Below are 23,883 nucleotides of genomic sequence, written 5' to 3' on the forward strand. Positions count from 1 at the left end.
AAGTAACACTACCATGGTGTGACGGTCAAATAACACTACCATGGTGTGATGGTCAAACAACACTACCATGGTGTGACGGTCAAATAACACTACCATGGTGTGACGGTCAATAACACTACCATGGTGTGACGGTCAAATAACACTACCATGGTGTGACGGTCAAATAGCACTACCGTGGTGTGACGGTCAAATAGCACTACCGTGGTGTGACGGTCAAAGTAACACTACCATGGTGTGATGGTCAAGTAACACTACCATGGTGTGACGGTCCGAATAACACTGCCATGGGGTGACTGTTAATTAACTACCATGGTGTAACGGTAAATAACACTGCCATGAATGGAAGGCCAAGTACACTGCCGTTACGGCAGTAAAGTAATCACTACCATGGTGTGACGGTCAAGTAACACTGCCAGAATGACGGTCAAAGTAACGACTGCCAAGGTATGACGGTCAAGTAACACTACCATGGTGTGACGGTCGAAATAACACTGCCGGTATGACGGTCAAGTAACACTACCATGGTGTGACGGTCAAGTAACACTACCATGGTGTGATGGTCAAGCAACACTACCATGGTGAGGCGGTCAAACAACACTACCATGGTGTGACGGTCAAATAACACTTTCATGGTGTGACGGTCAAGTAACACTGTCATGGTGTGATGGTCAAAGAGGTGTGTGACACAGTGGTGGTGGTGACGGGAATGTAGTGTTGGGAGACAGGTGGTGGTAGAAGACAGGTGAGGTGGTAGGAACAGGTGGGGTGAGTGATGACAGGGAACAGGTGGTGGTAGAGACAGGTGAGGTGAGGTGACAGAGTGAGGTGAGGTGAGACAGGTGAGGTGAGGTGAGAGACAGGTGGTGAGGTGAGACAGGTGGTGAGGTAGAGACAGGTGGGGTGAGGTAGAGACAGGTGGTGAGGTGAAAACAGGTGGGGTGAGGTGAGAGACAGGTGGGGTGATGGAGACAGGTGAGTGGGGAGAGACAGGTGAGGTGGGGTGGGGAACAGGTGGGGTGGGGTAGAGACAGGTGAGGTGAGGTGAGACAGATGAGGTGAGGTAGAACAGGAGTGGTGAGGTGAGGTGGGAGGTGGGGTTCAGTAATATGTGTGTGGGGACAGGGGTGTGCCTAAGACTACACGCTGCCCACCTCAACAGGACACGTGCCCATTGTTGACCACGCGTCGTTATCTTGCCCCCACACCTTCATCATTATCTGTGCTCACTACCTCCCACCACCTACCACCATCACCACTACCCCCACCACTACCACCATCACCACTACCACCATCACCACTACCTCCATCACCACCACCACCACTACCACCATCACCACTACCTCCACCACCACTACCACCGTTACCACTACCTCCCCACCACGTCTACCTCCCACCACCACTACCACCATCCACCCACTACCTCCACCACCACTACCACCAGCCACCCTCACCATCACCACCCCACCTCCCCACCACTACCGTCACCACTATCTCACCACCACTACCGTCACACCTCCACCACCACTACCACCGTCAGACTACATAACCAATACCTCCATCACCACTACCACCCACCACCGTGTCTCTCTCTCTCTCTCTCTCTCTCTCTCTCTCTCTCTCTCTCTCTCTCTCTCTCTCTCTCTCCCTTTAAAGCAGCAAGAAAATTTGACCCTAACCACCATCTTGGCTCTGACCAACGCTCGTAGAAGGTCTTCAACAGTGAGTGTCGTGGCGGCCCCAAAACTGAGTTGGGTTTGGGTCTCCTTCACTAGTGCGTTTACAGGGGCTCGTCATATAGTAAACATTCCATAAATCATTATTATTGAGATATTTGTTTGAATGTTTAACTTTGATTCCATACTGTGTTTACTATTGTGAGTTTCCTTCTGTCGAATGTAAACAAACACGGCGCTGCCACACTGCACACAACCTGACGACCCCCTGTAAACGCACTGTGGGGACTGGTGGATGCACTAAACTCACGCTAAAGAGTCTGTTTATATCGAGTAGGGTGCGTCGAGTAGGGTGTGTCGTGTAGGGTGTGTCGTGTAAGGTGCGTCGGTAGGGTGTGTCGTGTAGGGTGTGTCGTGTAGTGTGTGTCGTGTAGGGTGCGTCGTGTAGAGTGCGTCGTGTAGTGCGTCGTGTAGGGTGCGTCGTGTAGGGTGTGTCGTGTAGGAGTGTGTCGTGTAGGGTGTGTTAAATATCGTAAGGAAGGCAATAAGTAAGACAACCAATGTATTTTACCAGTTTTCATTTCCAGGACTGTCAGTTAGGATGACACCTCCACCTTCTCTCACACCTCCACCCTCTCTTCCACCTCCCTCATTCCACCTCCACCATGCCTCCCCCTCCCCCCACACCCTCCCCACACCTCCACCCTCCCCCCCACCCCTCCCCACCTCCCACCCTCCCCCCCCTCCCCACCCCTCCCCCCACCTCCACCTCCCCCCCCTCCCCACCCTCCCCACCTCCACCCCTCCCCCTCCCCCACCCCCTCCACACCTCCCACATTCTTCTTCACTGATTTCAACCACATTTCCATTCCTCTAACCCGTCTCCTTCTACACACCACCACACCACCCAACTGTCATCACCACCACTACACCAACCTACTGTCATCACCACCCACTGCACCACAACATCATCACCACTGCACCAGCATATCACCACCACTACACCAACCTACTGTCATCACCATCACCTCCACCACCCTATCATCACCACCACTGCACCACCCAACTGTCATCACCACCACACCAACTGCTCCATCACCATCACCCACCACCCTACTGTCATCACCATAACCTCACCACCCTACTTCATTACCACTGCACCACCCAACTGTCATCACCACTTACACCAACCACTTTCATCACCATCACCTCACCACCTACTGTCATCACCACCTCCACCACCCTACTGTCATCACCTCACCACCTATTGTCATCACCCTCAACCTCCTGCCCTACTGTCATCACCATCACCTCACCACCCCTACTGTCATCATCACCTCCACAACCCTACTGTCATCACCATCACCTCCACCACCTCTGTCATCACCATCACCTCACCACCCTACTGTCATCACCATCACCTCACCACCCTACTGTCATCACCATCACACCACCCTACTGTCATCACCATTACCTCCCCACCACCCTACTGTCATCACCATCACCTCCACCACCCCTACTGTCATCACCATCACCTCCACCCACCCTGTCATCACCATCACCTCCACCACCCTTATACCACCCCTACTGTCATCACCATCCTCACCAACCTATGTCATCACCATCCTCTCACCACCCCTACTGTCATCACAACCTCACCACCCTACTGTCATCACCATCACCTCCACCCACCCTGTCATCACCATCACCTCCACCCCTACCGTCATCACCATCCTCCCCACCCACTGTCATCCACCACTTACACCAACCTACTTTCATCACCATCCTCTCCACCTTACTGTCTTCACCTCACCACCCTCATCATCACCATCACCTCACCACCCTACTGTCATCACCATCACCTCACCATCCAACTGTCATCACCACCACCCACCAACCTCTTTCATCATCACCTCTCCACCTTACTGTCTTCACCTCCACCACCTACTGTCATCACCATCACCTCACCACCCCTACTGTCATCACCATCACCTCCACCACCCTACTGTCATTACCATCACCTCACCACCCCTGTCATCACCATTACCTCCACCACCCTACTGTCATCACCATCACCTCACCACCCTACTGTCATTACCATCACCTCCCACCCCTACTGTCATCACCATCACCCTCACCACCTACTGTCATCACCATCACCTCACCCTCTGTCATCTCTCACCTCACCCATCACTGTCATCACCATCCTCACCCACCCTACTGTCATCACCATTACCTCACCACCCTACTGTCATCACCATTACCCACCACCTCTGTCATCACCATTACCTCCACCACCTGTCATCACCATCACCTCACCACCCTACTGTCATTACATCACCCTCACCACCCTACTGTCATTACCATCACCTCACACCCCTACTGTCATTACCATCACCTCACCACCCCTACTGTCATCACCATCACCTCACCACCCAACTGTCATCACCACCACCCACACCCTACTTTCATCACCATCCTCACCACCCCTACTGTCATCACCATAACCTCCACCACCCTACTGTCATCACCATCACCTCCCACCCTCATCTATCTCCACACTAATATGTCTTGAAGCCATATATGTTATTTTTGTGTAAGTGTCAGCTGGTTGTGGTGGTGTGTCAGCTGGAGTGGTGGTGTGTCAGCTGGTGATGGTGGTGGTGGTGTGTCAGCTGATGGCAGTGGTGTGTCAACTGACGGTGGTGGTGGTGGTGAGTGTGTCAGCTGATGGTGGCTGTGGTGTGTCAGCTGATGATGGTGGTGGTGTCAGCTGATGGTGGTGGTGGTGGTGGTGTGTCAGCTGGTAGTGGTGGTAGTGGTGTGTCAGCTGATGATGGTGGTGTGTCAGTGATGGTAGAGTGGCTGGTTGGGTCCCATCTCACTACACGAGGTTCTCACACAGTTCATATCCACCTATAGCATTAGCCTCCCACTCTTTCCCCTCTTGAGTTGAATCTTGCTCTGACCCCCTCCTTTCCTCCCCTACCACTGACCCCTACCCTCCCCAACCCCTCCCCTCCCTTCATCTCTCTACAACTAACCCTACCCTCCCCCCTCCCCCACCCCACCCTCCCTCCCAGCATAACTCACACCGCCTCACATTTGATGCTGACATTCCGCCTGAGAATTGTAATTTTTTCGATTTGTGACAATTTACTACATGAGTTGTAGACGGTCTTAAAATACTGTCTAAATAATGTGATGGATGTGTGTGTGTGTGTGTGTGTGTGTGTGTGTGTGTGTGTGTGTGTGTGTGTGTGTGTGTGTGTGTGTGTGTGTGTGTGTGTGTGTGTGTGTGGATGACTGGTGAAGATGAGTAACTGGATGACTGGTGAGATGAGTAACTGACTGCTGGTGAAGATGAGTAACTGGATGACTGGTGAAGATAGTACTGGATGACTGGGTGAAGATGAGTAACTGGATGACTGGTGAAGATGAGTAACTGGATGACTGGTGAAGATGAGTAACTGGATGACTGGTGAAGATGAGTAACTGGATGACTGGTGAAGATGAGTAACTGGATGACTGGTGAAGATGAGTAACTGGATGACTGGTGAAGATGAGTAACTGGATGACTGGTGAAGAAGTAACTGGATGACTGGTGAATGAGTAACTGGATGACTGGTGAAGATGAGTAACTGGATGACTGGTGAAGATAGTAACTGGATGACTGGTGAAGATGAGTAACTGGATGACTGGTGAAGATGAGTAACTGGATGACTGGTGAAGATGAGTAACTGGATGACTGGCGAAGATAGTAACTGGATGACTGGTGAAGATAGTAACTGACTGACTGGTGAAGATGGAGTAACTGGATGACTGGTGAATGATAACTGGATGACTGGTGAAGATGGTAACTGGATGACTGGTGAAGATGAGTAACTGGATGACTGGTGAAGATGAGTAACTGGATGACTGGTGAAGATGAGTAACTGGATGACTGGTGAATGAGTAACTGGATGACTGGTGAAGATGAGTAACTGGATGACGGTGAAGATGAGTAACTGGATGACTGGTGAAGATGAGTAACTGGATGACTGGTGAAGATGAGTAACTGGATGACTGGTGAAGATGAGTAACTGGATGACTGGCGAAGATGAGTAACTGGATGACTGGTGAAGATGAGTAACTGGATGACTGGTGAAGATGGTAACTGGATGACTGTCTACATGTCTTTGTCACCATCATCCTCCTCAGTGCCTGGGCGATCAGCTTCACTCTCTACCAACGTTCACCAGTCTTCTGCCCACACTGGCGAACTGTTGGGGCCTCATGTACAGTATATCCCACAGGAACGGCGTCATAGTTTGTGTTGTTAGTATTGTTTGTGTTGTTACGTCATTGTTTGTGTTGTTACGTTATAGTTTGTGTTGTTACGTTATTGTTTCATCGTAATTAGGGTTGGACAAAGGTAGAGTTTCAGTAGTAAACTTGACGCCATTTTAACATCTTTGTATCGTAATTTGTGTAGGAATTATTCAGTGGTCTTCCTCCCCCTCTCATCCTTCCTCCCCTCTACCCTTCCCCCTCTACCTTCCTCCCCTCTACCCTTCCTCCCCTCTACCCCTTCTACCGCACTTCTAAGGAAAAAAATTAGAAACGCACCAAATTTCTGAGACTCCCGAGCAGCCGAGATGATGGTCACCTGTCAACCTTATGGTAAGTGTGACAAGGCTGACACTGTTGAGAGGACCTGTACACCGCCCGAGTACGGTGTAGGCCCTCCCCACACACACTACTATAATCGTTGCGGACCTCAGTCCACCCTGCCAGACCTCAGGCAGGTGCAGGCCACCGCCATATACGGTGTATGTTCTCTCTTTTATTATGTGGCCACCCGCCTGGGTGTAGGTGCAGTGTGGCCACCCGCCTGGGTGTAGTGCGGTGTGGCCACCCGCCTGGGTGTAGTGCGTGTGGCCACCCGCCTGGGTGGGTGCAGTGTGGCCCACCCGCCTGGGTGGAGGTGCGGTGTGGCCTCCCGCCTGGGTGTAGTGCGGTGTGGCCACCCGCCTGTGGGTGGGTGCAGTGTGCCACCCACCTGGGTGTGGTGCAGTGTGGCCACCACCCCTGGGTGGGTGCGGTGTGGCCCCCTGGGTGGAGTGCAGTGTGGCCACCCGCCTGGGTGTAGTGCAGTGTGGCCACCCGCCTGGGTGTAGTGCAGTGTGGCCCTGGGTGTGTGCAGTGTGGGGGGTGGTGTGGCCACCCGCCTGGGTGTGGTGCAGTGTGGCCACCGCCTGGGTGTAGTGCAGTGTGGCCACCCCCTGGTGTGGTGCAGTGTGGCCACCCGCCTGGGTGTGGTGCAGTGTGGCCACCCACCTGGGTGTGGTGCAGTGTGGCCACCCGCCTGGGTGTGGTGCAGTGTGTACCGCCTGGGTGTAGTGGTGCACCACTTGGTGTAGTGCAGTGTGGCCACCCGCCTGGGTGTAGTGCGTGTGGCCGCCTGGGTGTGTGCAGTGTGGCCACCGCCAGTGCAGTGTGGCCACCCCTGGGTGTGGTGCGTGTGGCCACCGCCTGGGTGTGGTGCAGTGTGGCCCACCTGGGTGTAGTGCAGTGTGGCCACCACCTGGGTGTAGTGCAGTGTGGCCACCGCCTGGGTGTGGTGCAGTGTGGCCACCGCCTGGGTGTAGTGCAGTGTGGCCACCCGCCTGGGTTTAGTGCTGTGGCCACCCGCCTGGGTGTAGTGCAGTGTGGCACCCGCCTGGGTGTAGTGCAGTGTGGCCACCCACCTGGGTGTAGTGCTGTGTGGCCACCCACCTGGGTGTGTGTCTGTGGCCACCACCTGGGTGTAGTGCTGTGGCCACCCACCTGGGTGTAGTGCAGTGTGGCCACCCGCCTGGGTGTGGTGCAGTGTGGCACCCACCTGGGTGTAGTGCTGTGTGGCCACCCACCTGGGTGTGTGCTGTGTGGCACCCTCTGGGTGTAGTGCTTGTGTGGCCACCCACCTGGGTGTAGGTGCTGTGTGGCCACCCACCTGGGTGTGTAGTGCAGTGTGGCCACCCGCCTGGGTGTAGTGCAGTGTGGCCACCCACCTGGGTGTAGTGCAGTGTGGCCACCCGCCTGGGTGTAGTGCTGTGTGGCCACCCACCTTGGTGTGTGGTGTGTGGCCACCCCACCTGTGTGATTTGTGTGTCACCTGGGTGTGTGCTGTGTGTCCACCCACCTGGGTGTGTGTGGTGCAGCGTGGCCACCTGAGTGTGGTGCGCCGGTGACCTACCTCATACTCGAGTGTAAGTGTGCCGACCTACCTTTTGGGTGTAGGTGCCGTTGCTCAGGTGTGGGTGCCGGCCTATCCAGGTGTAAGGTACCCTACCTGTGTACTGGTGAGTGCGACCTACCTATACTCCATGTGTAAGGTGCCAGGCTACCTTATACTCAGGTGTAAGGTGCCGACCTCTTATATACTCGAGGTGTGGGTGCCCAAAGCCTGTATACTCGGGTGTAGGTGAGCCTACTTATACTCAGGTGTAAGGTGCAGACCTATATACTCAGGTGTAGGTGCCGACCTACGTTATACTCGGGTGTGGTGCAGGACCTACCTTATTCTCAGGTGTAAGAAGTAAACCTACCTTATACTCAGGTGTAAGGTGCCGACATATATACTCAGTGTAGGTGTAAGAACCCTTATACTCCAGGTGTAGGTGCCGACTACCTTATACTCAGGTGTAAACCCCTTTTATACTCAGGTGTGGGTGCCGACCTACCTTATACTCAGGTGTGGGTGCCGACCTATATATAGGGTAAGGTGCCGACCTACTTATACTCAGGTGTAGGTGCCGACTGTAATATACTCAGGTGTAAGGTGCAGACCTACCTTATACTCCCAGGTGTGAGTGCGACCTACCTTATACTCGAGGTGTAAGGTGCCGACCTACCTTATACTCGGGGTGTAGGTGCCGACCTATACTCGGGTGTGGGTGTGACTAGCTTACTCCAGGTGTAAGGTGCCGACCTACCTTATACTCCCGGTGGTAGGTGCGACCTACCTTATTATACTCGAGGTGTGGGTGCCGACCTGCCTTCTCCCGGTGTGGTGCCGACCTATGCTCGGGTGTAAGATTAGGCCTACCTTATACACGAGGGTGTGAGTGCCGACCTATACTCAGGTGTGGAGTGCCGACCTACCTACTCTCCAGGTGTGAGTGCCGACCCTCCTTACTCAGGTGTAGGTGCCGACTACCTTATACTCCAGGTGTAAGGTGCCGACCTACCTTATACTCGAGGTGTAAGTGCCGACCTACCTTATACTCGAGGTGTAGTGCCGACCTACCTTATACTCCAGGTGTAAGGTGCCGACCTACCTTATACTCCAGGTGTAAGGTGCCGACCTACTTATACTCAGGTGTAAGGTGCCGACCTACCTTATACTCGAGGTGTCAGGTGCCGACCTACCTTATACTCAGGTGTGGGTGCCGACCTACCTTATACCCAGGTGTAGACCGACCTTATACTCCAGGTGTTAGGTGCCGAACCTACCTTATACTCGAGGTGTAGTGTCACCCTTATACTCCATGTGTAAGGTGCCGACCTACTATACTCCAGGTGTAAGGTGCCGACCTACCTTATACTCGAGGTGTAAGGTGCCGACCTACCTTATACTCAGGTGTAGGTGCCGACTATATACCCAGGTGTAAGGTGCCGACCTACCTTTATACTCCAGGTGTAGGTGCCGACCTACCTTATACTCGAGGTGTAAGGTGCCGACCTACCTTATACTCCAGGTGTAGGTTGACCTCTTAGCCGCCTACCTTATACTCGAGGTGTGAGTGCCGAGCCTACTATACTCCCGGGTGTGGGTGCCGACCTACCTTATACTCCAGGTGGAAGGTGCCGACCTACCTTATACTCAGGTGTAAGGTGCCGACCTACCTTACTCTCCAGGTGTAAGGTGCCGACCTACTTATACTCGGGTGTGGGTGCAACCTACCTATATACTCCAGGTGTAAAGGTGCCGACCTACCTTATACTCCCAGGTGTAAGTGCCGACCTACATATACTCGAGGTGTAAGGTGCCGACCTACCTTATACTCAGGTGTAAGTGCCGACCTCTTATACTCGAGGTGTATGGTGCCGACCTACTTTATACTGAGGTGTAGGTGCCCGACCTACCTTATACTCGAGGTGTAAGGTGCCGACCTACTATATACTCAGGTGTAAGGTGCCGACCTACCTATACTCGAGGTGTAAGGTGCCGACTACCTTATACTCGAGGTGTAAAGGTGCCGACCTATACTCCGAGGTGTGGGGTGCCACCACTTATACTCGGGTGTAAGGTGCCGAGCTATGCTCGAGCTGTAAGGTGCCGATCTATATACTCGAGGTGTAGGTGCTGATCCTATATACTCAGGTGTAAGGTGCCGATCTCCTTTCCCAGGTGGGTGTGACCTGTATACTCCAGGTGTAGGTTGCTGACCTACCTTATTATACTCCAGGTGTAAGGTGTGACCTACCTTATACTCCAGGTGTAAGGTGCCGACCACATATACTCCTGGTGTAAGGTGCCGACACCTATATACTCCAGGTGTAAGTGCTACCTATACTCCAGGTGTAAGATGCCGACCTACCTTATACTCCTGGTGTAGGTGCCAAACCTACTATATACTCCTGGTGTAAGGTGCCGATACCTTTACTCCAGGTGTAAGGTGCCGACTTACCTTATATAGGTGTAGGTGTGACCTATTCTCCAGGTGTGGGTGCCGACCTACCTTATACTCCAGGTGTGGTGGCTTTGCTCTGGTGTGGGTGTGAGCCCTTATACTCTGGTGTGGGTGCCCGACTCCTGGTGTAAGGTGCTTTCTATATACTCCTGGTGTGGGTATCTATATACTCTGGTTTGGAGTGCCATGTTTTGTGTTTAGAGTGTTTAACGCAGCCAGTGACGACAAGTGTTGTGTTAAAGTCACGTGTGTCTATGACGGACGAACATTGCAGCTGAGAACATTACCAGGATATAGTCCCAAGATATAGTGTATCAGTGTTAGCCTCTCACAAATTACTAACTGTTTATTGCCCTACCACCTAACCTCTAACCTGACTGACCTGACTAATCCTAACCTCTTCTGTTAACCTAACCTAACCTAACTAACCTGACCCTAATCTAACCTAACCTGACAACTAGCCCTAACCTAACCCTAACTTGCCTAATCTAACCTAACTGACCTTCTTCTAACCTGACCTGACCTGGCCTAATCTAGCCTAACCTGACTATCCTAACCTACTTATTTTATCTAACCTAACCTAACTTTCCTAACCGGCCTAACCTAACCTAACCTGACCTGACCTTACCTAACCTAACCTTTTTGACCTACTTCTTTATTCTTCATCTACTCTAACCTGCAGGTCGTCAGCTAAGGCAGAAACTAGAGCCGAGAACATATTGGTTTGGGTTAAGGCAGAAAAAAATGTCCCATGTTTGCAGTGAAGACCAGAAGGGCTGCGGTGATACACACACACCGAGACAGGTGTTGTGGGTAACTTTGTAGGTGTGGTGGTAATTAGTACAGTGGTTCTTCCTGGTATATCTGTCAGTGATCGTTTGGTATGTCTGCAGAGGTTCTTCCCAGTAGTTAGTGGTGCTGGTATACCGGGGTCTCAGTTCACCTTATACTGCTGATACAATACTAGCAGGTAAGACTCTTATGTTGTGTCTAGCTGATGACCTGTGATGACTCAGTGGACACACACACACACACCATCCTCCTCTCTCTCTCTCTCTCTCTCTCTCTCTCTCTCACCCACCCTTTGCTCCCCTTCACACAATCTTCATCCTCCCTTTTCCTCTCTCCTCTTCTTTTACCCCTCCCTTTTCCTTCCCCTTCCCTCTCTACCTCCTTTCCATTCCCCTCCTTGCCACTCTCCTTCCCCTCCTCACCCCTCCAACCCCTCCCCTCCTCCCCCACCTTACCCCTGCAGTATTGGACCCATTCATTGCTATAATCACATGGGCTAGTTCACGCCATTGGACCATACACTCATTCTCTCTCTCTCTCTCTCTCTCTCTCTCTCTCTCTCTCTCTCTCTCTCTCTCTCTCTCTCTCTCTCTCTCTATTATCACATGCACGGCCTTGTATGTATGTATGTATGTATGTATGTATGTATGTATGTGCTCTGTCTGTCTGTATGTGTATGTATGTATGTGGTTGTATTACTCCTCCCAGTTCACGGCAGGAAATTGTGACTGCGTGGTTTTGGGTCGGGTTAGGTTGGAATTGACTGCGTGGTTTAGGGTCGGGGTTGGGTTAGGTATGACTGCGTGGTTTAGGTCGGGGTTAGGTTGGGTTGGTATGACTGCGTGGTTTAGGTCGGGTTGGGTTGGGTATGACTGCGTGGTTTGGGTCGAGGTTAGGTTAGGTATGACTGCGTGGTTTAGGTCGAGGGTTAGGTTAGGTATGACTGCGTGGTTTAGGTCGGGGTTAGGTTGGTATGACTGCGTGGTTTAGGTCGAGGTTAGGTTAGGGATGACTGCGTGGTTTAGGTCGGGGTTGGGTTGGGTATGACTGCGTGGTTTTAGGTCGGGTTAGGTTGGGGTATGACTGCGTGGTTTAGGTCGGGGTTGGGTTAGGTATGACTGTGGTTTGGTCGGGGTTGGGTTAGGTATACTTCGTGGTTTAGGTCGGGGGTTGGGTTAGGTATGACTGCGTGGTTTGGGTCTGGGTTAGGTTAGGTTAGGTATGACTGCGTGGTTTAGGTCGGGGTTAGGTTGGGTTATGTTAGGTATGACGCTGCGTGGTTTAGGTCGGGGTTAGGTTAGGTATGATTCGTGGTTTAGGTCGGGGTTAAGGAGCTACTGGTGACGAGACCAGACATTCAATGATCGTCAGGTGGTCCTGTCACCTTATCTCCAGCAGTGATAACACGCGTATACTGTCAGGTTATCGTGATAAAACACGTCACACCTGTCAGGTAATGATGGTGGGGAGTGATGTAATGAGATCACCTGGAGATTAACACACCTTAACTAATACCTGAAGATTTAACCTCCTAACAGTATCTGGGGACGTTACGTTGGGTTTGGGTTAGGTTAGTTTTTGGGTCACATGGTGGGGGTAAGGCCACAGGGGTGGGGTAGGGCCAGGGGGTGGAGTAAGGCCACAGGGGTAGGGAGACCCACAGGGGTAGGGCCACAGGTAGGGTGGGGCCACAGGGGTAGGAGTAAGGCCACAGGGGTAGGGTAAGGCAAGCAGTGATCGTTAGCGGATAATCGAGGTCAGTCAAGCAGACATAAATGGATTTGTGCCTGAACCTTTGGGGTGTTCCCCAACCCAGCCACCTGCTTCCTGCTGTTACCTCCTACTACCACCTCCTGCTGCCACCACCTCTCTTGCCACCTCCTCCTGCTACCACCACCTCCTGCTACCACCACCTCCTGCTGTCACCTCCTGCTACCACCACCTCCTGCTACCACCACCTCCTGCTGTCACCTCCTCCTGCTGCCCCCTCCTGCTGTCACCTCCTGCTACCACCACCTCCTGCTGCCACATCCTGCCACCCACCACCTCCTGCTACCACCACCTCCTGCTGTCACCTCCTGCTACCACCACCTCCTGCTGTCGCCTGCTGTCATTCCTACTGGGTATACGTGTGTGTGTGTGTGTGTGTGTGTGTGTGTGTGTGTGTGTGTGTGTGTGTGTGTGTGTAATTCCTTCGTTATGTAAATTCTAAACTGTTTGTGAGATGAAAAACTGATGTCTTGAAGGCAACGATATATTTTAATGAAAGAATAACAAACTTCACGTTATAATTGGCGAGGAGACCTCACACACACACCTAGCATCACCAATATCTTGTTCAGGCAGTGTTGACACGATACTGGAGGAAATGCCCATCGCTCACGCTGGAGTCTGTAACTAGGCCACTAAAAAAATCAAATGAACATCGCGTGTGTTGATGAGAGAAGCAGGGCACACCTGGCGATATTGATTACCTGTTACCTCAATGATTTATAAGATCTAATTAATGACCACTAGAATTGTTTATTATGAAATATAAATATTGATAACCAGAAATCAAATTAGGTGTTGCTTGGACGGTTTACAAGACGTAATTTTGTTAGTTGTGATTATAATAATGTAAATATTGATGATACTGTGGGTGGTATTTAATGGCGACTTTGGCGTGGAGGTTGTTATTGCCTGTGTTGAGTCGTACAAGCTAGCATGCGTCCGTACGCTCCTGACGTGCACTCGTGTATGTTCATGCTGATATGTATACCCGAGTCCACAAGCAATACATAAAATACATTTGTTACTTTCTCTCTTACTGTCTCTCTCTTCCGCTATCTGTCTCTCTTTCCCTTTATCTGTCTCTCTCTTCACTTTATCTGTCTCTCTCTTCCTTATCTGTTTCTCTCTTCCTTTATCTGTCTCTCTCTTCCACTTTATCTGTCTCTCTCTCCCTTTATCTGTCTCTCTCTCTCCCACTTCTGTCTCTCTCTCCCACTTTATCTGTCTCTCTCTCCATCTGTCTCTCTCCAACTTTCTTTTCTTTTCTCTTTTACAGACTCAAGGTCAGAAATTCTCGTTATAACTACAGCCCAATCAACCATTAGGGACGACCTAAAACTGCTATAACCAATCAGCAGTGAGAGGCCAGACGAAGGCTTGGAGAGGGGGGTGGGAATAAGAGGTGAAGGGGAGACTTCTCCATTGAGGCATAATTTTCTCAAAAGGTGGAAGGTGCCCACTCAGCAGAGGAGTCTTGGCGACGGTACATTGACCCCTTTTATGCAAGCGAAGGACGTCATCCGACCGAATTTGGATTCTTAACCGAGTTGGGTTGGCTGACGAGAGTTGAAGAGTTGGGGTCGCGGGAAGGGGGGGAGGGGGAGTTTTAAGGCTCGTAAAGGTGATTGAAATTGTGTCGATAAGGCGGAAGAGGTGATTCCTGGAGTCCGAAACTCAGCGAAAAGTAGTATTTGGAATGTCTTTATGGAGAGCGACCGCCGGAGTAATGTATTATTGCTCGCCCTTATTCTGTCTGTGGTGCGTTCTTGTCTTCTCGTCTTAATATTTGGGGTGAGAATGTTCATCAACTCCAACGGTATCCTTCAAGAATTGTTCTTCAGACCTTCACGTAGCGAGAACTTCCTCAGGGGTTGACACTGTGCAGCCCTCCTTGTGCCTGGCGCCTCCTTGTGTGCAGCGCCCTCCTTGTGCAGCCCCCTTGTGCAGCGCCCTCCTTGTGCACGGCGCCCTCCTTGTGCACGGCCCTCATTGCACGGCGCCCTCAGCATGCATGGTCCTTCCTTGTGCACGGCGCCCTCCTTGTGCACGGCGCCCTCCTTGTGCAGGCCCCTCCTTGTTGCAGCGCCCTCCTTGTGCAGCGCCTCCTTGTGCATAGTCCCTTCCTTGTGCAGTGCCCTCATGTGCAGCCCCCTCCTTTGTGCACGGCGCCCTCCTTGTGCGCAGCGCCCTCCTTGTGCGCGCCCTCCTTGTGCATGGTCCTTCGCTCGCACATCATCAGTCAGTATAAAGCTGTTATCATTACACTGCCCCGCTGTTGGTCAGCAGCTCGACCAACATTTCATCTTCAAATATGTGTGCGATACAAAGCTGTTAGACAATGACGCTAATGTTACAGAGACTCTATGTAAGCATTGTCTTCTGTGTACTGAGGTGAAAAGGAGGATTCACCAACATGTAATAAGCACATAGATGTTGTGTGTGGCATCCCATGTGACAGAAAAAGGAATTTCACCGCGACATTCTTGGGTTGGAGATAGTAGGGCCGTGGAACCGTGGTGGTGGTGTCTACGTCGGCGCCTCCGCTGGTGAAGCATCGCACCACCATAACATTTGATACACAATTATCTGAAGTATTTTTTTGTGTAATGGGTGAGGGGTGAGGGGGGGGGGTTAGAGGAAGAAGAGACGAGGAGGGGATATAAAGTGAGGCGACAGCAGCCGAGTTGGTGTTTCCGTCGTTGGTGCTCGTTAACCTGTGATGAACAACCTCGTTTCTCCCTTAGCCGCAAATTGGTGCCACCTTTCTCGCCCTCCTGCGCCACTACTCCCCTGTGCACCTCCCGCCACTACTCTCACTGTACCTCCCCCACTACTCTCCTGTACCTCCCGCCACTACTCTTACTGTGCACCTCCCCACCACTACTCTTACTGTGCACCTCCTCGCCATCATAGTGTGACTGGCCTCTCGCTCCTCACTAGTCCTTCCTCCTCACACTAGTCCTTCCTCCCTCACTAGTCCTCCCTCCTACTAGTCCTCTTTCCCTCACACTAGTCCTCCTCCCTCACAGTCCTTCCTTCTCACACTAGTCCTCCTCCCCTCACTAGTCCTCCCCCTCACACTAGTCCTCCTCCCCTCACACTAGTCCTCTTTCCCTCACACTAGTCCTCCTCCCCTCCCACACTAGTCCTTCCTCCTCACACTAGTCCTCCCTCCCTCACACACTAGTCCTCCTCCCTCACACTAGTCCTTCCTCCTCCTGGTCTCCCCCCTCACACTAGTCCTCCTCCCCACACCTAGTCCTCCTCCTCACACCTAGTCTCCCCCCCTCACACTAGTCCTCCTCCCTCACACTAGTCCTCTTCCTCACACTAGTCCTTCCCTCCCTCACACTATCTACCTCCCTCACACTAGTCCTCCTCCTCCACACCTGTCTCCTCCCTCACACTAGTCCTCTTTCCCTCACACTAGTCCCCTTCCCTCTCCACTCTTTCACCTCCCTCACACTAGTCCTCCTCACACTAGTCCTCCTCCCTCACACTGGTCCTCCCTCCCCTCACTGAGTTCTCCTTCCCTCCCTCACACTAGTCCTCTTTCCCTCCACTAGTCCTCCTTCCTCCCTCCCTAGTCCTCTTTCCCTCACTAGTCCTTCCCTCCTCCTCTTCACCCTCCCTCACACTAGTCTTCTCCCTCACTAGTACTCCTTCCCTCCACACTAGTCCTCCCTCCTCACTAGTTCTCCTCCCTACTAGTTCACCTTCCTCTCCCACACTAGTCCTCCCTCCCTCACACTAGTCCTTCCTCCCTCACACTAGTCCTCTTCCCTCCCCTCACACGTCTCCCTCTCACACCTAGTCCTCCTCCCTCTCACTAGTTCACCCCTCACACTAGTCCTCCTTCCTCCCTCACACTGGTCCTCCTTCCCTCACACTAGTCCTCCATCCCTCACACTGGTCCTCCTTCCCTCACACTAGTCCTCCTTCCCTCCCTCACTAGTCCTCCATCCCTCACACTAGTCCTCCTTCCCTCCCTCACCTGGTCCTCCCTCCATCCCTCACACTAGTCCTCCTTCCCTCCCTCACACACTAGTCCTCCCTCCCTCTCACACTAGTCCTCCTTCCCTCACACTGAGTCCTCCCTCCCTCCACTAGTCCACCTTCCATCCCTCACACTAGTTCACCCCTCACTAGTCCTCCTTCCCTCCCTCACACTGGTCCTCCTTCCCTCTCTCACACTAGTCCTCCTCCCCTCACTGGTCCTCCCTCCCTCACACTAGTTCACCCCTCACACTAGTCCTCCCTCTCCTAGTCCTCCCTCCCTCCACCTAGTCCACCTTCCATCCCTCACACTAGTCCTCCCTCCCTCACACTAGTCCTCCCTCCCTCACACTAAATTCACCCCTCACACTATTTTGACCACATATGTATTATTTAAACCTCTCATAATGTGGTGCGTTTTTTATTCATATTTTTATGATCATGTGACGTAACGATGAAGGTGGGTAGTAATGGTTGTGTGGGGGTAGTTGCCTGAAGGGAGGAACAGCCTGGTGGTGGGAGGTGACAGTATTGCCCGGTAATGACGTGGGGGAGGGGTGGAGAGAACTATACCATAATGTAACCGTGATAAATTAATACTTCCTGCTGTACGCCTCGCCTCGTTGCATTTTTATTGTACAGGCATTTACAATTATCACCCGAAGATCGATTAATCAAAAGCCTCCGGAGGGTGGTTGAGTCTTCCTACCTGGCTATATGTCTTGGTAATAATGTGCCTTTCCCTGCCGCCCAGCGCTCATACGCGGCCTCCTTCTCTATAACAACTTGGGGCGTGAACAAGCGATAACTACCGGTGTTGGGGCGCCGGACACACACATTTTTCTCTCTCTCTCTCTCTCTCTCTCTCTCTCTCTCTCTCTCTCTCTCCAGGGTCGTATGTCTTTCCAGCTTGAGGTTGATGGTGTAATTGAGACATATCAATTTGATATTGTTATTAACCGCTAAAGAGCTCGTATCCTTTCCCCGATGTGATCACTGTTATAGCGGATGTGTCATAACTGCCTACCTGGCCTGGTCATCCGTACAACAGGTGTGGGACAGCCAGCTACACCTACCTGGCCTGGTCATCCGTACAGCAGGGTGGGCAGGGGTGGGACAGCCAGCTACACCTACCTGGCCTGGTCATCCGTACAGCAGGGTGTGGGACAGCCAGCTACACCTACCTGGCCTGGTCATCCGTACAGCAGGTGTGGGACAGCCAGCTACACCTACCTGGCCTGGTCATCCGTACAACAGGGTGTGGGACATCCATCTACCTACCTGGCCTGGTCATCCGTACAGGTGTGACATCTACCTAGTGGTCATCCATACAACAGGTATTGGGCAGCCAGCTTCACCCACCTGGCCTGGTTCCGTACAGCAGGTGTGGGGCAGCCAGCTATCGTTATCCTTCAACTTTTCATTAACTGGACGTAAAGTATTTCAAAGAGCTGTTTATACTGTACAGCTGCTGGTGTGGTACAGGAGCAGGGTACACATTATAGCGAGTACAGAGACAGGTTAAACATCTTAATTTGCACTCCTCGAGAGCGTAGAGTGAGGGCGACATGATAGGGTGTGTAAATGGAAGTCAGGGCTAAACAAAGTGATATAACAAGGTACTCAAGCTATCCAACCAGGGTGAATCGTAACAATGGTTTTAAATTAGACAAATTTAGATTTAGGCGCGAGATAGGTAAGCATTGGTTTGGAAATAGAGTAGTGGATGGAACAAGTTACCAAACATCATCATTAACTCTAATACGCTGGATAGCTTCAAACATAGGTTGGGTGGATATAAGAAAATAAGGTCTGCAATAGGCCGTTTGGCCTGTGCATGCATAGTTCTGTCGAGAATTACTACCATTCTCTATCATCCGAATCTATCTAGCCTCCTTTTGAAACTCCAGGTTCACACTTACTACAAAGTTGCTAAGCTTGTTCCACTCGTCCACCACCCTATTTGTGAACCAGTTTCTTCCTATCTCTCTCTAAACCTTAACTTATCAACTTGAATCCATTGCTCCGGTCCTATCCTGCTCGGATATTATAGAACTTTATCTATATCCTTTATTGATTCCTTTCACCACTTAAATACTTCTATCATATCTCCACTCTTCGTCTTTCTAGGGAATGCAAGTTAAGTTCTTTAACCTATCCTGATATGGAAGGTTTCTAAGTCCCGGAATCATTTTTGTCATTCTTCGCTGCACCGACTCTAGTGAATTTTATCCATTCTATAATAGGGGCACCAGAACTGAACCGCATAATCGAGGTGTGGCCTGTGCGCAAGATATAGTTGCAATAAGACCTCTGCACTCTTGTTACTTACACTTCTAGATATAAAACCCAATACTCTGCCTTATTTCGAACATTAACGCACTGTTTTCTAGGCCATAGGTCCGGGCTTTAAGTACCCTTGGTCTCTTCAAGTCGACTTCTCTAGGTTGATGTTGTTAAGGCTGTATACATTATAAGTATTTGTTCTTCCAATATTAAGTACGCTGCACTTGCTGGTGTTGAATTTCATTTGCCATTTTCAGACCACCCCTGCAGTTTATTTAGATCCTCCTGTAATCATTGCATCCTGCCTAAATTAATTTGCCGCCCTATTTTGGTGTCATCCGCAAACTTGCTTATGTCACTGTCTGATATCTAGATCGTTTATGTAGATTATGAGCGATAGGGGCTGGGTGTAAACAGGACTGCCCAGTATGGGTCAATAGTTACTGTTTCTTCCAGTCTTATGTTATTATGTTCGTATGGTGGTGATTGTGTTGCAATATGGTGACGGTGATGACTTAATGGTGATGTTGCTATAGTATGGTTAGAACATGGTGGTGATTGTGTTACAGTATGGTGACGGTGATGACTTAATGGTGATGTTGCTACAGTATGGTTTAGAACATGGTGGTGATTGTTACAGTATGGCGATGGTGAAGACATAATGGTAATGTTGTTACAGTATGGTGATAGCATGGTGGTGATTGTTACAGTATGGTGAAGACATAATGGTAATGTTGTTACAGTATGGTGATAGCATGGTGGTGATTGTTACAGTATGGCGATGACATTGTGATGATACACTGTGGTGATGACATAGTGATGATACACTGTGGTGATGACATGGTAGTAAGGTACAGTGGAGGAGGTGGGCGGTGATGTCCTTCAGGAGGCAAGAGTTATTAGGCGGTGAGACCCCCTGGCAGATGACTCCTCCCCACACCACCGACCCACAATAGATCAAAAGATTTCGTTCACGTCTAAGAAGAGTAGGAGAGGAAGGTGCTGCGTGGAGTGCTTCTTGCAAGTCAGCTTCCCTCCCATCCCTCCCCTCCCCCATCCTTTCCTCCTCCTCCTCCCTCCATCCTTCCCTCCCTCCAGCCCTCCTTCTCTCTTCTTGTCATATGTACTCCGGCTCCTCATGTCTCGGTCCTGGATTGTTGGTGGTACAGATCTTCTCCTCCTCCTCTTACTCTTCCTCTCCTCCTCCTATCCTCATCACCTGTCCCCTCTTCATTTTCTCTCTCCATCTTTATGTCTTCCTCTTTTCTTCTTACTCTCTTTATCATTTCTTTTCTATGTCTTCTTTCTGTCAGCTGTGTCAAGGCTCTTCTCCCCGTGCAGGCTTCAGTGCTCACACGACTTGAGTTAATGTGAACCTATCTGCAGTGGGTGGGTGGGTGGGGTGGAGTGGGTGGGTGGGTGGGGTGGGTGGTGGGTGGGTGGAGTGGATTGTTTGTTTAATTGACCGAGTGAATAAGTTGTAGTCAGTAATTCATGGACATCAAATTCTTAAGGTGTGTGTGTGTGTGTTTACTAAGCGCTCCAGCGTTATGTGTGTAAAGGAGTTTGTGAGCAACCTACTTCCCTTGCACACACACACACACACACACACACACACACACACACACACACACACACACACACACGAGAGATATGAGTGTCTGTGTGTGTGTGTGTGTTTGTGTATAAAGTTAAAAGTTATCAGTGTTTATCCTGAAGGTCGTATCATTGTGTTGGGCCGAGGACATGCTCAGACAATGAGTGAATGATCAGATTCTCCAACTGATGGTGATTATGGACTCACACGTGTAAAGTTCTCACACACACACACACACACACACACACACACACACACACACACACACACACACACACACACACACACACACACACACACACACACACACCTAACCATCTGTGTCCCTCACCTGGGTCATTCATTTAGGATTCCTTCACAAGTTTGACTAACGTATGTAACAGGGAAGGGGCTGGGAGAGAGAGGAGGAAGGCCAGTAAGAGAGGGGGTGGGAGGCCGATGGGGAGGTGGGGAGGCCGGGAGAGAGGCCGGTGGGGGGTAGGAAGGCCGGGAGAGAGAGGAAGGAAGGCCGGTGAGAGAGAGGAGGCCGGTGGAGGAGGGAGGAGGCTGTGGAAGAGGAGGCCGGTGGAGGAGGAGGAGGCCTGTGGAGAGGGAGGGAGAGGCCGGTGGAGAGAGAAGGAGGAGGGCCTGTGGAAGAGGAAGCCGGTGGAGAAGGGAGAGGAGGGATGGGTGGAGAAGGGAGAGAAGGGAGGGTACCTGTGTTATCGGGCAGCACCAGCAGAGTCAGTATCGTGAAGACCGTTGATGTGGGTCAGCAAGAAGGGCCACAAGTGTTGCTCTCTGCACCAACTTGTGTGTGGAATTAAATAACGAATTTTCTTATGTTTTTGGTATGTGTGTCTCATGGGTAACTGAGTGTGGACTAGGTAGTGTGTGGTGCTAGTTGTGTCGGGGGACTATATGGGGGTAGTTATGATACCTGTTAACTTCGGCCTGCAATAAGAATTAATGACAAGAGCAGTTTGTTGATAACTAAACTACAGAAGCAGCATCAATCTGTGCTTCACTCGCCACCCTCACATTAGAGCCACGTATCATCAAACAACCTTGTCACTGGTGGGGGTGGGGGGAATTAATATTCATCTTCATGTGTTGTCAAGAACAGTATTGTGGTGGTGTTACAGGTCAGTAGGCCAGCGGTGTGAGGCAGGCCCGCCCCCGCACCGCCCCGGGAGGCCACTCGGGTTCTGCAACCGTGAACCCAAACGCCATTCTCGGTGGCTTACTTTCCCATGCAGACTACTGCGTCTCGCCTGCCACTTCCCCTAGACGCCGCGTGGGGGCAGCACCTCCTGTGTCCCTCCCATCACTGTCTCAACCCTTTATCACTCTTATCAAAGCCTTACGTCCAAATCTTGCAGTCAACACTTTCTTATTTCTTGCAGTGTGATCACCTATTTCAAACGATGTCTCAATGATACAGATATTCGAAGTTAATAAAGTGTAGAGAGTTGGACGAGGGAAGAGATACAGCGGTAGCCAGAGTTGAGTGAAGACGTGCGGGAGCGGGGCAGGCGGGTGTGCGTGGTGAGCGGGGCGCCACGTTCAACAGGTGTCCTCCAGCCCACCACCGCCATGCTGTCTCCGTCTCCTGGGCCTGTCTCTTCCACCTTACATTAGTCCTCCACATCACACTTCCTCTATCCCACAGCAACTATATAAACCTCAATTACAGGTCACCACAAATATTCACTGATTGAGATGTTGTTAAAGATTTTATTATCGTGAACTGGAAGCCTCCATATACCACATAATGTGTCTCCATGTTGTGTCGTATATCTACAAGTGTAGTATTGATGCTCACACCTTACTTCATAAACACCACCGTGAGAATAGAAAAAAAATACATATTAATTAATGTATTGTAGAGTTAAGACTGTGCAGTAAGTAACAGTGTGCAGCATGTAACAGCTTGGCCGTCAGCACGTAACAGCTGGCCGTCAGCATAAGTGATGATGACTGCTGCAGCACCAACAATTAATGTGACCTGTAGTTAATGACTTGGGTACTGAAGTGTTCGTCTTTTTCTGGGTGACAGAACTTTTTTCATATTCGCCTCACGACCACCTCCCCTCGGCCACTGCCCCTCGGCTGGCCCTCCGTCAAGACCACCTCCCCTCGGCCACTGCCCCCTCGGCTGGCCCTCCGTCAAAACCACCTCCCCTCGGCCACTGCCCCCTCGGCTGGCCTCCGTCCAGAACACCTCCCCTCGGACTGCCCCCTCGGCTGGCCCTCCGTCAGAAACACCTCCCCTCGGCCACTGCCCTCGGCTGGCCCTCCGTCAAACACCTCCCCTCACTGCCCCCTCAGCTGGCCCTCCGTCAAGAACACCTCCCCTCGGCCACTGCCCTCGGCTGGCCTCCGTCAGAAACACCTCCCCTCGGCCTGCCCCCTCGGCTGGCCTCCCGTCAAACCACCTCCTCGGCCACTGCCCCCTCGGCTGCCCTCCGTCAAGCCTCCCCTCGGCCCTGCCCCCTCGGCTGGCCCTCCGTCAAGACCACCTCCCCTCGGCCCTGCCCCCTCGGCTGGCCTCCTCGGGCTCCACCTCCCTCGGACTACCCCCTCGGTTGGCCCTCCGTCAAGACCACCTCCTCAGCCACTACCCTCCTCGGCTGGCCCTCCGTCAAACCCTCCTCAAGCCTCCCTCTTCACTACTCAGCAACTATGCTTTAAGCGCTTCAGGATAAACTCCGCCTAGTGACATTTATCACACGATATTAACACCCAGTACCTCTTCATACTATGAGCACCACTCAAATATTAAAATTACAGGTGGTTCAAAATGAAGCCCTAAGATTCGTCACAGACAAAGACACTTCACCAGAACCACAGCCGAGATACATAGAGACCTGAGAATGAAACCCATCAACCAGCAGCTGCACACAGCCAGCGGAATCTGGCAAGAGAGAACAATCAGACAAGAACTCCTTCAAAGACTCCCACTAGATAACGACAACAACCATACATGGTTCCCAAAAGGTTACCAAATCTCAAAAGGTCCATTACCACCCCCGATCTACGGCCAGGCAATGACAACCTCCTAAACCAGCATCCCCAGTAGGGTCGGCGGAATATGAAATAAGGCCTAAAACACCCATATATGGGACAG

Source organism: Homarus americanus, unplaced genomic scaffold (genome assembly GCF_018991925.1).
Source record: "Homarus americanus isolate GMGI-L3 unplaced genomic scaffold, GMGI_Hamer_2.0 scaffold14072, whole genome shotgun sequence".
Lineage (NCBI taxonomy): Eukaryota > Metazoa > Arthropoda > Malacostraca > Decapoda > Nephropidae > Homarus > Homarus americanus.